This window comes from Macrobrachium rosenbergii, chromosome 2, assembly GCF_040412425.1.
Source record: "Macrobrachium rosenbergii isolate ZJJX-2024 chromosome 2, ASM4041242v1, whole genome shotgun sequence".
NCBI classification, from domain to species: domain Eukaryota; kingdom Metazoa; phylum Arthropoda; class Malacostraca; order Decapoda; family Palaemonidae; genus Macrobrachium; species Macrobrachium rosenbergii.
In genome coordinates this window covers 93,906,860-93,923,701 of record NC_089742.1, presented here as the reverse complement: position 1 = coordinate 93,923,701, position 16,842 = coordinate 93,906,860, and the positions used below count along the sequence as shown (strand labels likewise).

Sequence of the window (16,842 nt, the reverse complement as noted above, 5' to 3'; positions counted from 1 at the left end):
AGTCTTCCAATGAAATTCAGATAACCTAATAGCAACCAGCCTGACAAAAGTGTCTCGCTTTATGTGTATTTCAAAATTCTTCCTCCCGGTTGACCTTTGGAATGAATGGAGCAGTACGTAGGCCTATAGGCTACAGCCACAATGAGAGAAGCCATTCGGTCTTCACTCAGCATAGAAAGGAAACAATACGATGAAAAATAATTTATTGACGCAGCTTACATCTTGAGTCATTTTTGAGGTGAGAGGGTTTAATATTAATATAATATTTTCAGAAAAATGGGCTGGGAAAAAATGTTTGTCATACAGCGCTCTAGTGTTGGAAGACCGTTGACAATGGCAATGCTGTGTTACTGTCGCGAAGATTCGATTAATACTTCCACTAACAAAATCTAAATTCATGTTCTTAAGCTTTTTTAAACAAGATTCACTTAAGGAAAAATATCTAAAAAGTTGAAAGGACTACTTCAGTTTCCATAGATTTCAGCAACATGGCGAAAGGGGACAAACGACCAATTGTTTCCGGCAGACCTGTCACTAAGTATCTTTAGGGGAATTCATTCTGCTTGGCAACCGATGATCTGTAAAATCATTCCCCTTTTTCCCATCCGATTTTGCCTTGTTCGTTTTCATTAGAAATAGTGTTTCAGTGAAGGAGCTCCTCCTGTTTGCTTGGCTGGTGAGGAAAAGGAAAAAGGAATGACTTCTATCAGTGCACGGATGAGGTAGTATACTGTATGTCTGTTTGATATATATATATAATATATATGTATGTGTGTACTTACGCACATATATACATAAACACACACACATATACGCACACACACATATATATATATATATATATATATATATATATATATATATATATATATATATATATATATATATATAATCGTCTAATAGCTAATATTCAGTAGATTCATTAATGTGTTTGAGCCAGTCATTAAACGATAAGCTGGCTGTGAAAGAGAACATGTAGGCTAAGCAAAGAACATTACGATTGGTGAAGAAGCGACATGGCAACAGGGATGTTGGGAAGTCGACTTCAAGACTGTCACTCCTGGACAGACCTCTTCGACATGAAGGCCATTATATAATGTATGCTTTTTCTCTTAAAGCTAACTATGAAAGTTAGACTAACCTAAAGCACGAATGATATCCGTGTTTTTTTGGAACGCTGTCAAGGATCCAAAATGAACTTGAGTTTCGACTTTCTACTTCGTCACCATCTCATTTCCGTAGGGCAAAAGTGCTCTTCCATCATCGCTGTGAACATTTGCTGGCACCTTTTATATACAGTTCCTTTTCGTGAATCCCTATCATTAACGATAGCCTTCCTATTCTTTTCTCTCTTTCTCTTGATATTTAGGAGCCCTTCCCCTGATATGGGAAATGTTTCAGTATATATATTTATATATGTATGTATATGTATATATATATATATATATATATATATATATATATATATATATATATATATATATATATATATATATATATATATATAAACATACGAATACGGTTTCCTGTTTACGTCAAGCGGCTTTGGGAAGGTTAATTATGTACTTAGTCTTTCCCAGCTTTCATGCCAGATTCCTCTGTCATCACCAAGGTCTATCATTGGAAGGATGAGCACACTGCAACCTAGGGTTCTTAACATTTTTAGTATTGTTGTATCTTTTCCAACACTTGTTTTCATGTCACTTGCGTTTCTGCGAGTAATATTCTGTGAACTGCAAAGAAGTTTACACCTAAATTCACCTGTATACTCATGGAAATGACGTGACTGTAAGACGAGTAGTAGTCGAAGCAAGTGGCATCTTGCACTACAGAGAAAGCTGCACTGACTGAATGTCCCAATAAGTCAGAAACCAATTTGAGATTTCCTTGTTATAACGAACTGTTAGATAAATCCGAACATATAGGACCATTTCCTCATGCATGCGATGTTCAGTGCAAAGAAACACACTGGAACAAGAGCAGAGCAGAGCAGAGCAGAGCAGAGCAGAGCAGAGCAAGGGAGGGAGGGAAGGAGGGAGGGAGGCGTTGATGTCGGCCAGGTTGAGGGGCAGCTGTGTCAGTGGGCGAATCTAGAGCCAAGAAGACTCACGATTCAAAGTCATTAAAAGCTGTCTGTGCAGAAATGCGACTCTTCATAACGCTCGAGACTCAAAGGGCTACTTTATCTCAACACTCCTCAACACTCGACATTATTTATAAAGAAAAATGAAATTTCGATTCATATATACGAATTTTCCGCAAACATGGAAGTCAAATGATGAAGGGTCGAATGATGGCGATTTCTTTTGGGCGGACGGGGAGGTATAAGGTGAATGGATACCAAGTTGCGTATTCACTCCTCAAAGTGTGATGACTTCCATCATTTCCACAGCCTATCGTTGACATCATTTTGGAAATCCTGTGATCATCTTGCATTTTTATTTATTTATTTATCTATTTTTTTTTTTAACAGTTAGGAAACTTGTATCCAGCAGGAACTTCACAACATCTCCAGTTGAAGTGGCCTGAAGTTTCCGAGTGATTTCTGACTCCCCTCCAATTTTCACCACCCTACATATTCGGTTTAATAATAGCTGCCTTGTGCATACGAAGTGTCAGTTGTGAGCATCATTTCAAACCTTTTCGTGCAAAATTAGTGCGTAAAACTTCACTCATAAATCAGGAAATAATCCTTTCCACTATTCATGCTTTTTTTCCCAGAACTTACTCTTTCGTTAACTGACGTTAATTATCGCGAAGGGGAGAGAGGAACAAAGGTGAGCCACAGCGTCTCATCTCCTCAACTCCAAGGCCAATAGGCTTGCTCTCTGCCATGCCTGCCCAGGGGCGAGACCCTTGCCAATTGGGACACGGTGGTGTGCAAGGTTAGATTGGGTTGGAGTGCATTTCTCTATTTCACTTTTTCAATAAATGGAGCTCTGGTTCGTTTAATTCATTATTGGTTCGGAAAACTATTTTACGGAGAGAGAGAGAGAGAGAGAGAGAGAAATTTTCCAACGCAAATTTCCTGAGGTTGATCGAGCAGCATTTCACGAAAGTTTGCCTCATTTTGAGGCTTAGAACCTCTCCAGATAATAAGTTGATGGGAGTATTAATTTTGCCTTAGTCTTCAAGACTGTCCCGTCACTTCCCTGGTCAGAGAAGCCAGCAAATTCTCGACTGTTCTCATATCTGGCTATTTTGAGAAGTAAGTCAGAAAACTGACTTCTGAATGTTGCTCAACCAAGCTTTGACACCTTAAGAATAACGGAATGCTGCATTACCCATGGCTAAACATATGGGTCTGGGTTCGAGTGTGAATGAAAGAACGTGTATATGCTGTATATACCGAACAAGTACGTTTAGCAAGCGTAGGTTATCTTTGACTGCATGATTGTTTAGCTTTTTGCATGAAAATGAAACAAATGGCAGTGAAGCAAAGGCGCAGATCAAACTTCCAAACGCTGCCCTGTGCACACTTTTTATCATAATATTTACATATTCATTGAATGTAAAATTTTGAACTAGAAAACAACGAAGAAAAGTGCTGTCTATTAGTATTTGCTCATTCATAAGTTACAGAGCATTAGAGAATATAAAAAGACTCGTTGTTTACTAGGGTAAATACTACTTATTTTAAACAAAATACATTTCAGTGACTCAAGACGTTTGATCAACATTAGTATATTCATTCTGAAATACACTGGAGATGAACTCCACATTACCCTTGTTTGATATGCAAGCAGTCTGAATGAAAGGGGTTCAAAGTACATGCGCTTAACTCTCGTATGCTAAATTATTTCATATGTATGTATGTATGTATGTATATATGTATGTATGTATATATATGTATGTATGTATATATATATATATATATATACATGTATATATATATATATATATATATATATATATATATATATATATATATATATATATATATATATATATATATATATATATATATATATATGACTTTTTATCACATCACCGTGATTCATATACAATCAGTAAGCTGGCCGTGTGGTTTATGGCGTCCACTGTAGTCCTGAGTTCTTGTCCTTCGCTGGTTCGAGCCCACGGGACGACGAACTTATTATCAACTAAAAAATTCCCCTTCGGTAACATATATGAAAATATATTATTTCCGAGGTAGAGCGAATTGGATATCAAAGGACGTTTGTAGCTTACTGATTATATATATATATATATATATATATATATATATATATATATATATATATATATATATATATATATATATATATATATATATATATATATATATATATATATATATATATATATATATATATATATATATATATGAATCTTAAGCGCAGTATGACATTTTAACCTTATAGCGGCACGCCATATGCTGTGGGTGTCAGTCCTACTGTTTATCAGGTTAACCATTTCTTCCGTTTTCTTTGATGAGGAAAAGAGAATTTGACACTTTTAGGGAAAACTCCACCGAATACCTCAGTACTAAAATGGGATCATGTCAAGAATAGAGAACCCAACATCTCCAAGGCAAGAACAACTAACCCAATGATCCCCATGTAAAGAATGGCCAACCCTTTCCGGTCCGAACTCCAATTCCACATGAGGGCTAGTACTAAACACGGCGAAACAGTGATTCATCTACACTGTTTCGCCGTGTTTAGTACTAGCCCCTTGGGGGTCAAATGTATTTCGCCCCGTTTAGTACTATCCCCTGGGGGATCAAATGTCTGGTACCGAAGTGTTCATGTCTAGAACAGCGAACCCGATTATTCCCATGTAAAGAATAATGAACCCAATAATCTTCTTGTAAAGGAAAGTGAACCCTCTTGCGAGTGGCTTCAATAATTATTGTACTTTATAGATCAATTGGCAATGCGAGAATATTAATTCAGAGTATTTTATGGCATTATTATGCTTTATAACATCATTTGAAAATAAAGGTTTTATGCTGCGATCTTAAGACTCGTTAAAATAATTAGTACGAAAGTAGTCATGCTCAAAACATCGCAAATTTACTGGTTCCGAGATGTTTGCAACCGTCTTTCTTTTTCAATGCTTTACCATTCATTCCTTCCAGTGGGGGGAAGGGGGCGCTAGTTCTGAACACGGCGTTACGTGGACCGGTGCTGGTATTAGAGTCAAACTTGACAGCAAAAGAGCGAGTGTCAGAAGCGAAGCAGAGGGAGAAATGCGATATATATATATATATATATATATATATATATATATATATATATATATATATATATATATATATATATATATATATATATATATATATATATATATATATATATATATATATATATATATATATATATATATATATATATATATATATATATATATATAATCTATGCGAGCGTGAGTACAGATTTGAGGGTAAATAGAAACAATCAAGTTGGAGCAAAGAAAAGTTAATGTGGATGATGGACGAGAGGAATTGTACTGTACTTATGAATAATTCCAATGGATGATGAGAGGATGGGAAATGGGGTGATTCAGAGTAAGTGAAGCGTGGAGAACTGTAATGAGTGTCTGAAAATGACTGTGAAGAAACTTGAAGTGTCAATGGAGGCCGAGGTTGGAGTATACAAAGGGGCTGTCGAACCAGCCTCTGCTAGGCGAGAATGTTGACTGAAATTGAAAGAAAGCAGTGGAAGCTTAATCAAGCATTTTTCCTCTTTTTTGTTCATTTCCTTTTTTTTTTTTTTTTTAGAAAAGTGTATAGGACTGGCGGATGAAAAAGTAAAAGTTGCTCGGTGGATTATCAGGATAGCCGCTTCTTCTTTACTTAATCTTTTTCTTCTCAGCTTTTTACAATTTGTTAATCCATCTTGACTGCCCTCTTCTCCCAGTTGATGTGGCAGACCTGGCGGGTTTATTTATTGCCTTGCAAAGTGTCCCGGCTCCACCTTGTCGACCAGTTGCTTCCGACACTTTTTTTATTGACATGGTATATCTATTAGATTTCCTTCTAATCTTATCTTGTTTCTTTTAATTCTTTCGGGAGACTGAACTTAACACTGGCCCAGCGGCACCAATATGCAATAAATGTGACCCGCTGTCGAACTTCCCAGTTCCTGAGATCTTTTATTCAACACACCGTTAGACTGCGGAAGAGTCTCTCTGATAGGAATGTTGTACAATTTGCTTGAACTTCAAAAGTTCAAGCAAAGATGCAATGCATTATTACCCTAAAACATTTCATCTTGTATTTTACTCATTTATTTAAATTTTTATCTATTTATTTTTCAGTTTATTCATTTATCTTTTTTTTTTTTATAATAACTGATCTTTTCTTTCTGTATTTCGTATGCACACCCCGTGCGCATTGCTGACATGAATAGTAAACAAAAACAAAAACAGAAACACATGGCAACATGCAGGATGAGTCTGGGCTAAGTCACCAGTGATTAGGATTTGGTAATACTTCAACTTACCCCAGTGGAATGTTCTACCACTATTAGACATTACATTATCTCGGTTATTCTATTTTCATTTTCATTTCCATAGTTTTCATTCTCACACTGTAATTGTACTTAATGTTAGTAAGATAGAATATCTTAATTTTGGTATAACTTTATAATTAAATGTAAATACCCGTACTTACCCCTCATGGGCTGCTCTAATGGCAAGAGCCTGTGTTGGCATAACGCTAACTTAATCAAGAACAGTAACAACAACCTCTGAGCAATGCAACAGCCATAGTGATAAGTGTAAGCGACGGAAGTGGAACAATTACAAGGACATCGAGGAAAGTAGCATTTTACACATTTTTAGCCGACAGCTTATTCATGAAGAATAAAAGAAAGTTGATTAACAACATAAAAGCTATTGATTCCCATGAATGCTGCATCCATGTAAACCTATGATATAATGCATATACTCGTATATATATATATATATATATATATATATATATATATATATATATATATATATATATATATATATATATATATATTATTCAGTGGATGAAACCCATTCATATGGAACAAGTCCACAGGGGCAGTCGACTGGAAATTCAAACTTCCAAAGAATATGAAGGTGTTCATTAGGAAGAAGTAGGAGGAAGTAAAGGGAAATACAGAAAGAAGAGTTCTCAGTTATTAAAGAAAGTTAATTAATAAAGAGATAAATAAATAAAATGTATTAAAATGCAAGAAGAATAATATTAGGGAAGTAATGCATTGCAGCTTCGCTTGAATTTCTGAAGTTCTAGTTTCATGACATTTTTTGGGAGGCTGTTCCACAGTCCAACAGTGTGAGGAATAAAGGACCTCTGGAATTGAGAAGTTCGACAGCGAGACACATTTACTGCATACTGGTGCTGCTGTTCAGCAAATCTGGTTGCCCTCGGCTGATAAAGGGGGATCAGGGATCAACTGTGAATGTGAAAGATCGCTGCTAAAATACAACTTATGAAAAAGTGACAAACAAGACACCATCCGTCGATGGTCCGAGTCATAACTGCTACTATTAGGACACAGAAACCTATCACATAAAGCTACAAATGTCCTATAATATTCAATTCGCTCTCTCTCCGAAATAATATATTATATGTATGTATATATATATATATATATATATATATATATATATATATATATATATATATATATATATATATATATATATATATATATATATATATATATACCGAAGGGGAGTTATAATTGTTAAGTGGTTCGTCATGTCACTCGCTCGAACCGCCGACACGAGAACCAACGACGTTAAGAGACGCGTCTTCAACCATTTGGCTATCAAGAGAAGTATGAGGTGATACCGACTCTGCTGCACAAATACCCGTCGAACGCAAGTATTCGTAATCAATGTCGGTATCAACCAAGGATCTGTACAGCAGAGTTGGTATCAACTTATACCTCTCTTGATAGCCGAATGTTTCAAGGTGTGTCACTGAACGTCGTTGGTTCTCGTGTCCGTGGTTCGAGCGAGTGACATGACGTATATATATATATATATACAGTATATATATATATATATATATATATATATATATACCATATATATATATATTTATATATATGTATATAATATATATATATATACATATATATATATATATATATATATATATATATATATATATATATATATATATATATATATATATATATTCTCTCTCTCTCTCTCTCTCTATATATATATATATATATATATATTTTTTTATATATATATGTATATAATATATATATATATATATATATATATATATATATATATATATATATATATATATATATATATATATACATATATATATATAATATATATATATCTCTCTCTCTCTCTCTCTCTCTCTCTCTCTCTCTCTCTCTCTATATATATATATATATATATATATATATATATATATATATATATATATATATATATATATATATATATATATATATATATATATATATGTATATATATATATATATATATATATATGTGTGTGTGTGTGTGTGTGTGTGTGTGTATACATACAGTCACTACTCAACTTACGAACGAGTTACGTTTGTATTTTGAATTGCTCTAAAATTGGTTTCTACATACTCTTCACTCTTGTTTAAGTAATAAAAAGTCAATACAATGCTGTACATATTTTCATCCTAAAACATAATACGGTACTTACTGTATTTTGTAGGTTACTTTAGTAATACAAATGATACATAAAACCTAAATAAATTGTGGTCATAATGCAGTTGTTTTTCTTATCTTTGAAACCGGTAGAGTAGGCTTGAGGTGACGAATGAGAGGAGAGGAGAGGAGAGGAGAGGCAGTGTGGAGTTACAGGGCAGCTGGTCATCAACATCAATGTCTTCTTTGGCAAGGATTTCTTCAGCAACACTTTCTTTTTCATCTGAGGAGGAAGCAGTCAGTGGATGTGGGGAGGCTCTTGATGTTGAAGACACTGGTTCGAAGAATTGGTCTAAGGAAATTTGCTCTGATTTTCTTTTCTTTCATCATACGTGAGAGTGAGACAATCAAACTCGATGGCGTCATTGGTGGTGGTTGTTGTAACTTTTGAGAACCCTCAGCATTCAGGTCCTGACTCTCAAAATTAGTGAGAGCTTTCTCTATAAGATTCAAAGGTTTTTAAAGGAACAGGTTCTTCTCCTTTGTGTGATTCTGTTTTTTGCTTTCCTTCCAGCTCTATTAAATCTCCATTCGTTGACTCCTCTTAATGCAACTCAAACAGCTCTTCAAAGTCCTTTTCCTTTAAGTCAAGATGTAGATTTTGACTCAGGTCAACGAGACTGTTAATGATTTCCCTTGCCTCTCCTCTTCCTGATCAAATCCTCTGAAGCTGTTGACAAACTGTGGACATAAAGTCTTCCATGCGCCATTCATGGTGATCCCATGCAGCATCAATGTTCTTGACGCAATGATAAATATTGTATCCCTTCCAGAAGTCACGTAAGGTCATAATTATCAGAGTGCTCCACTTCCTTCAATGCTTGACCATAAATATGACGAGTGTAATATTTCTTGCAAATTGACCATTACACCTTGATCCCTCAGCTGAAGGAGTAAAGTTGTGTTAGGGGTAAATACACAATTTTCACATCCAGATGGAAATCATCCAAGTGCGGTGGATGGCAAGGGGCATTATCCAGGATTAGGAGAATCTTGAAAGGAATCCCATTCTCACAGCGGTACAGGTTGACTTTGGGAAAAAATGATGGAAAACCAGTCTTAGAATACAGCAAGTCACCCAGGCTTTGTTACTGGACATCCAGATTATGGGTAGAGAGCTCTTTGTGATGTTTTTGAGTGCCCGTGGGTTTGCAGAGCGGTACACGAAGAGCGGTTTTAGCTTGAAGTTTCCCGATGCATTGCCACCCAACATTAAGCTTAACCTATCCTTTGCCGCATTAAATCCTGGCATCGTCTTCTCTTCATGGATGATGTACGTTCTTTCCGACATTTTTTCCCAGAAAAGGCCTGTCTTGTCAATATTAAAAATTTCCTGAGGGGTATAACTTTCCTTGTCAATGATGTCCTTGAGCGTCTCTGGGAAAGTTGTCGGTTGCCGCTTTCTCAGTGCTCACTGCCTCACCACTACTGTAACTGAGGCGTGATGCAGGTTACAGTAAGAAGTTTTTTAAAGTGATGGAACCGTATGTATCTTGCAGAAAAGGTTTCGTCTGCAGCGCTTTCGCCAGCCTTAGACTTCAAGTCGTTGAAAATAGTTTCATCCTTCTCTTGCATCAGCATGAGGCTAAGCAGTGCCCACCTATTTCCTTGGTGCTCCATCCAGATGCCCGGAAGTTTTTCCATTTCTTCTATCAGCTTCCCCTTTTTCTTGCTTATAATGGTTGACTGAATGGGCACAGCACTTTTAAATGCTCCATAATTCGCTCCTTGTTCTTAACATTGTGCCAGCAGTTGAACAATTCACATTATACATGCATACTACATTCACCATTTTTCCACCACTATCTTCAGTAGTTACTTTATATCTCCATCTTAGTTTCCATCGAGGTGGCTTGCTGCTTTTTACCACTGCCACTATCTTCATTTGTTTTATGCTTGCCATTAACCAAAATAGATGAAGGATGGAGTAAAATTATATTTCACAATAAAATCAAAAGAATAGCTTGGAGCATAAGAGACCGTGTCCTACTGATGGCGCACGTACAAAGGACTGGGTTGGTGGGCTGGCATACGGCGCGCTAAGGTGCAGGCTAACGTGGGTTGCGGCAGATATTCTTACTGGGCAGAATAGGTGCGCAGAGCAAAATCTGACTTTACGGCTGGCAAAGGGGACCGCTCCCAACACAATTTTAACTTGCAAACCTGTCTGTGCGTCTCGGAATTTTCATAACATGAACATGGGTAAATATATATATATATATATATATATATATATATATATATATATATATATATATATATATATATATATATATATATATACACACACATACACACACACACACACACACACACATATATATATATATATATATATATATATATATATATATATATATATATATATATATATATATATGAATGTCTTTTCCTGTAATACTACAGTGTAATATGAATATAAGAAGGCCCATATATTTAAACATTGAAACCATATATTTCATACTTGCTTCTGTGCCCCTCTTCACCAGTGAACAGGGGCACAGAAGCAAATTGCCTGATATATATTTAAATAGTGTTTTATGGGCCTTCTTATATTCATATATATATATATATATATATATATATATATATATATATATATATATATATATATATATATATATATATATATATATATATATAGTGTGTGTGTTATTGGTATAACTACAATGCCCTCTTGGCTTGTCGAATTCTTCACACATTTTGGATATGCTTGTCACTGCAAAGTCTGAGATGCAAATGCATGAATATGAAGCAATTCTGACGTCTGCTGCAGGGTTTGGTTTGCAACTGCTTCTGGAGAATCAGCATCAGAACGATCGTTCTGATACTTCTTTGCGAGTTCGGATCCTGTTATGGATCTCAGAATTGCTTCATATTCTTGCACTTGGATCTCAGGGTTTGTAGTGATATGTATATCCAAAAAGTGTGAAGAATTCGAGATGCTAAGAGGGCGCGTGGTTATTACAATTTCACGCTTTTTTTTGGATATACAATTATACATTTTTACATATTATTCAGATGACGAACATCATTCATTAGGAACATGCCCACAGGGTTCACTCGTATGAAATTTAAGCTCCCAAAGAATATGGTGTTTATTTGAAAGAAATATCAGAAGGTAACAGTAAATACAGAAAGAAGAGATCAGTTATTAGAAATTATAAAAAAATAACAAATCAGTAAATAAACAGATGAATATGTGATTAAATTGTAAGATGCAAAGAGAATGCTTAGGGTAGTAATGCATTGCTTCTTCTCTTGATCTTTTAAGTTCCAAGAACCACACTATCTAAAAGAGATAGATCTCCGTTGGAAGCAGACATCTTGGCTGGAGAACAGGTTGCATTCATTTTATCATTGCTACAAGATATAAGTCCTTAAGTCAAAGGTTACGCCATGTATAGTTAAACTTTCAGACTCATTTAGCAGAGTACCATTCACCTGAAGGGGAGGGTGGGCTGGAAAATCAGTATGAGATCTCTTAATCAATTGTATTTTTGCTTTACAGGAGTACCAGCATACTGAATAATCTTGTTTTCTAGGCCAACAACCATATTTCTTGCATACTATACACTAAAAATAACAGTGAACCAAGAACAATATCCTGTGGAACTCAATACAGGGTAGGTCTTGGATCACTGAAGATCCCATCAACAGCAACTCACTGTTGCCTTTCTTTAAGAAATCTTGAAGAAATTCTAAAACATATCCACCTACTCCAAGATTCTGAAGTTTATATATGAGTTTATGATTGAATATATTAGTTTATGCTTTTATATATACGTTTATTATTTATAGAATCAAAAGTAGCACCGAAATCTATTTGAATTACTCTACACTCTAAACCCTTATCAAGGTTCTTTTGCAAATGACATGTACTTTACAACCTCAAAGAGCATCACCTAAATGCTTCCTATATTCATATTAACTATTAACTAATAATCCTTTGGATTTCACATACTTGTAAACTGGCTTAAAAATAAGTTTTCCTGCAACTTTGGAGAGCACAGGGAGAATATAAATTGGCCTACAGTTACTGCAATCTGCAGATATTACACTCCTGTATTACTAAGCTTGAGCTCATCAGCAAAGATACTACGCCAACATAAAAATCTATAGAATCTACTAATCTTGGGAGACAACACTCTAGAAACCTTTTTATAAAACAAAGAGAAGAAACCATTATGATCTTTTCAATCCCAGCTATCAAGGTTATCAAGAATTTCGTAACATCCCTAGAGAAATGCAAATTTTGAAAGATTGGGTTCATGGTGGCAAGTATCAGGGAGAGGGCCATCCTAGATGACTGCTTAGCTTCAAAAGCTCCAAGACGCAGTTCAGCCGTTTCCTTAGCGCCAGTAACCAATCTACCATCATCTGTTAGTAGCGGTGGAAAGATAGAAAATGACAATTTGGTTCATTACAGATGAGGCTGAGTAATTCCTTCAATTTCCCTCTTTAAGGAATTATGGTAATGTCTCTCAGCTATACGGTAAACTCATGCTACATCACAACGAGACTCAACAAAAATGGTGTGATTTTCACGTGACTGATTTCGTCTCCAACTGTTGAATCTGGTCCGTTTGTCTTGGTAAGCTCGTCTACATATATCATCAAACCATGTTTAGCATTTATCCAAATTTTGATGACGTTTCTAGGGACATACATTACTAAAATAACCATCAACATTTCATTTAACTTCTTCTTGGGATCTAGATCTGATATAGCATCTAAAATCTTAGATGCCTGACAAGCTTTAATAATGCAACCCCAATTGCCTCTTGATTTCAGCCAGACCATTTTTCCAATGATGGCATTAAGAATATACTAATTAACTGTAACAGATATGTCCATCTCAATGGCACTATGTTTGACTATGTTTGGAAGTCCTTAAATACTCGCAGACCTTGGACTTGATGGTTGCTGGAACATCTGAGAATATGAGGTCTAATCTGTTACCAGAAATATGCATGGGTTCCTCAGTAAGCTGGACAAAATTGGAGGATACACAGAACTCAACAGCAGCCCGGCCAATGTGATATGTGGAATTGGAATTAAGCCGCTCGCTGTACTTAATTCAAATAATAAACGAAGCTTTTGAATCCTGTGAGTGAGCGGAACTAATCCTTCCTGCAGTCGGGTTGGCAGCTTGACCTACAGTAGTTCAGATACTCTAGAGGCGGGTTTGAATCCTGCTGCAGGCATCAGGAATGCTTCATATTCCTACTTTTGGATCTCAGGCTTTCCAGTGACAAGTGTATTAATAAAGAATGAACTCAAAAAGCTAAGAGTGCACTGTGGTTATTACAATTTCATACTTATTAGATAGTGACCTCTTAATTCTACACACACACACACACACACACACACACACACACACATATATATATATATATATATATATATATATATATATATATATATATATATATATATATATATATATATATATATATATATATAGATATAATATATATATATATATATATATATATATATATAATTTATATATATTCATATATGCATAAATACATAATAAGTGATTAAATTAAGAAATTTCTTCCCACTGAAGTGTGGCTTTTATATGGTATTGGTCATATGGTGATTAAGTGAAGCTAATTTGAGGATGAATGATAACATCGCGAAAAAGTCACCCACCTAAACAAGCCACCACTTTCTTTACGGATTTCTACGTAATTTATAGAATTTTGGCTACGTGTGATTAACCTTCAGAATTTTCCATTCGATTATGAAACTTTTCTCACCACTGAATTGAATTTTTCGACATCGCTCTTCTTTCTCATTAATGCATTTCGATGATATTGAGGCATCACCGATGAATTCTTTTGGTGAGTGCGTGTGCTGGAAGAGAAGGGAAGTCGATTGGGTGGTCGCAGCCTCAAAATCAAAGGAAGATGGAAAAAGTCTATCGTATCTCTTCGTTTATCTCAGTATGTGACTGTTTATCGATATCCCCTCAAGATGGCCAATATTCGTGTTTATTTCTTCTACTTACTATTCTTTTGGAGTGCACGATTCAGTGCTGACAGCAATCAGGGAAGTGTCGCATCTTGTCAGTATAAATGATTGAAATAATCCAACGGATGACCACAAAGTTGTACATTGTAAATATCTTAGTAATCTACCATTCAAGTTCAACATATTTTGTACCTAACTCTCTATTCTTTCCATCGGATCATTCAAATGCTTTTTATTTTCTGGGTAACCCTAGAGACTGATGTATACTACAAAGTAAGTTTTCAAGTTATGCTCTCAAACTATTGTTAACAATTATAACCATTTTAAGGTGCCCAAATTCTACTATCACGATAAAACAGGTTTATAGCCGTTTGTTCCCAAGCAAGCTCTCGTTGTTTTTGAAGCATTCAGAATCGCCGATTTTCGCAGTAAAGACTCTACAAGTGGCCGGATGCTGCAGTTGTAACGAATGAGAGGGAAATCTCACACGTCAGGACTGAAGGCAGCACAAGGCCACCTAAATCTCATTGGGCTGATCCATCCTTCGTGCCTGTCCTAGAAAACTTCATATAATTATAAGAATATACATTTTAAAACCCCATATTTAGAAAATACAATAAAATTCTATAGTTTATGAAATAAAATAGATACGTACCTCATACTCGATGGTATTCCACATCTATATTTAATCACACAATATTGAATCAAGTACCTATTTTCAAAATATTTTCTATTATTATTATTATTATTATTATTATTATTATTATTATTATTATTATTATTATTATTATTATTATTATTCGGAAAAAGATTTCAAGTAAGCTAAAATATAGCTGTGCACCTGAAAAATTATATTTCTGAAAACTTAATCGCATTTGAGCACAACACACTCTTGTGCTACATAAAAGGACAGTGCACTGTTCGCAGGTTCTCAGTCTGCTTCATCTGTTACTAGAGGTGGTTGCAGTAGGGTATTCTCGCATATATTTCCACTTCTGCACAAGTCTGTGTATATCAGCTGTTCCTTTTTTATCTGCACAATTTCCTGTTGCTCCAATCTTGCAGTTACAGCTTGTGAGCTCTTGCGGGATTTGTAGCTAAAAGTTTTGACACAAAACACAGACTTTAGTCAACAATTCATTGACTCCAGGTAGTAGTCTGTAGTGGTGGAGCCTGAGAACATAGTCTATTTGATGGTTTCCAAACCAGAGCTGTGTAGGAAGCTTTCCATACGTGCGCCACAAATATTCAGTGTCGGAGGCAACTCTGCCCTGTAAACAAAATAATGCCGACCCAAGCCCCCTGACACTTATTTCACTAAGCTCTCCAGTTCAATACAGTAAGGAAAGACATCTCTCCATTTGATCAACATTCCAACTTGGTGGCTTGTGAGAGTCCAAATGCTGCATCGCGAACATCATGAGCTCCTTGCCAAAATGATTTCAAGTGGATTAACACTCCTCTACCTTGGAATGAGCCAGTCTTGTTTGTTCTACAAATATATTCTCTGTTTTTTTTTATTTCCTTATCTGTCTAAATAGTATTCTTTCATAGACTGCCTCTTATTTTACTTCCATCTCAGCACAGTATCTTTGAAAGCATGATAAAGAGGCTTATAAGAAAAACAAAAGCATCTTGTGTGCGCTGAGAATACATCTGCGATTGAATATGGATCCTCATAACATCAAATGCGTTTTTAATCACTAATTGATCGCCCTCTACAAAAGTGTGTTGACCTGCAGCCACCTCTAGTACTAGTAAAATGAAAATATTAGATGGGTGTAGTCTGCTTCTACCGTTGTATGGTACTCCACCATAACCAGTTCTTTATATCCTTTTAAGTTTCTCATACAATCATCATACATAGAAAGCTTGGCGTTATTGCTTAGATGAGAAATAAATATCTTCGTGTTCTTAGTTTCAACATTATTATTGGCGTGGTACTGAACTGATATTGCCTCATATGTTTGTTTATCACAACTTCTTTGGTTGCGAGAGCCTGAAAAGTACTCACAAGCTCAACAAATTGCTCAGCATATTACCGTGCGCTTGTAAGGTCATCTCTTGTCCTAGCATCATCCGTTACATTTATTCACAAACACTTACACAAATCATTTGCTTCAGTACTTTCACACTCCAACCTCCACTGCTCCATTTATTTCTCATGCAAAAACTTTCAAACCCTTTCACTCGTTTTTGCAGCTC

General features: G+C 35.4%; 1 protein-coding gene across 1 annotated transcript in view; it reads right to left on the bottom strand.

Annotated features, from left to right (window-relative positions):
* LOC136850111 (uncharacterized) overlaps nt 1-16,842 on the bottom strand; it is a 34,326-nt gene that overhangs the window by 14,064 nt on the left and 3,420 nt on the right. The window lies entirely within an intron of this gene.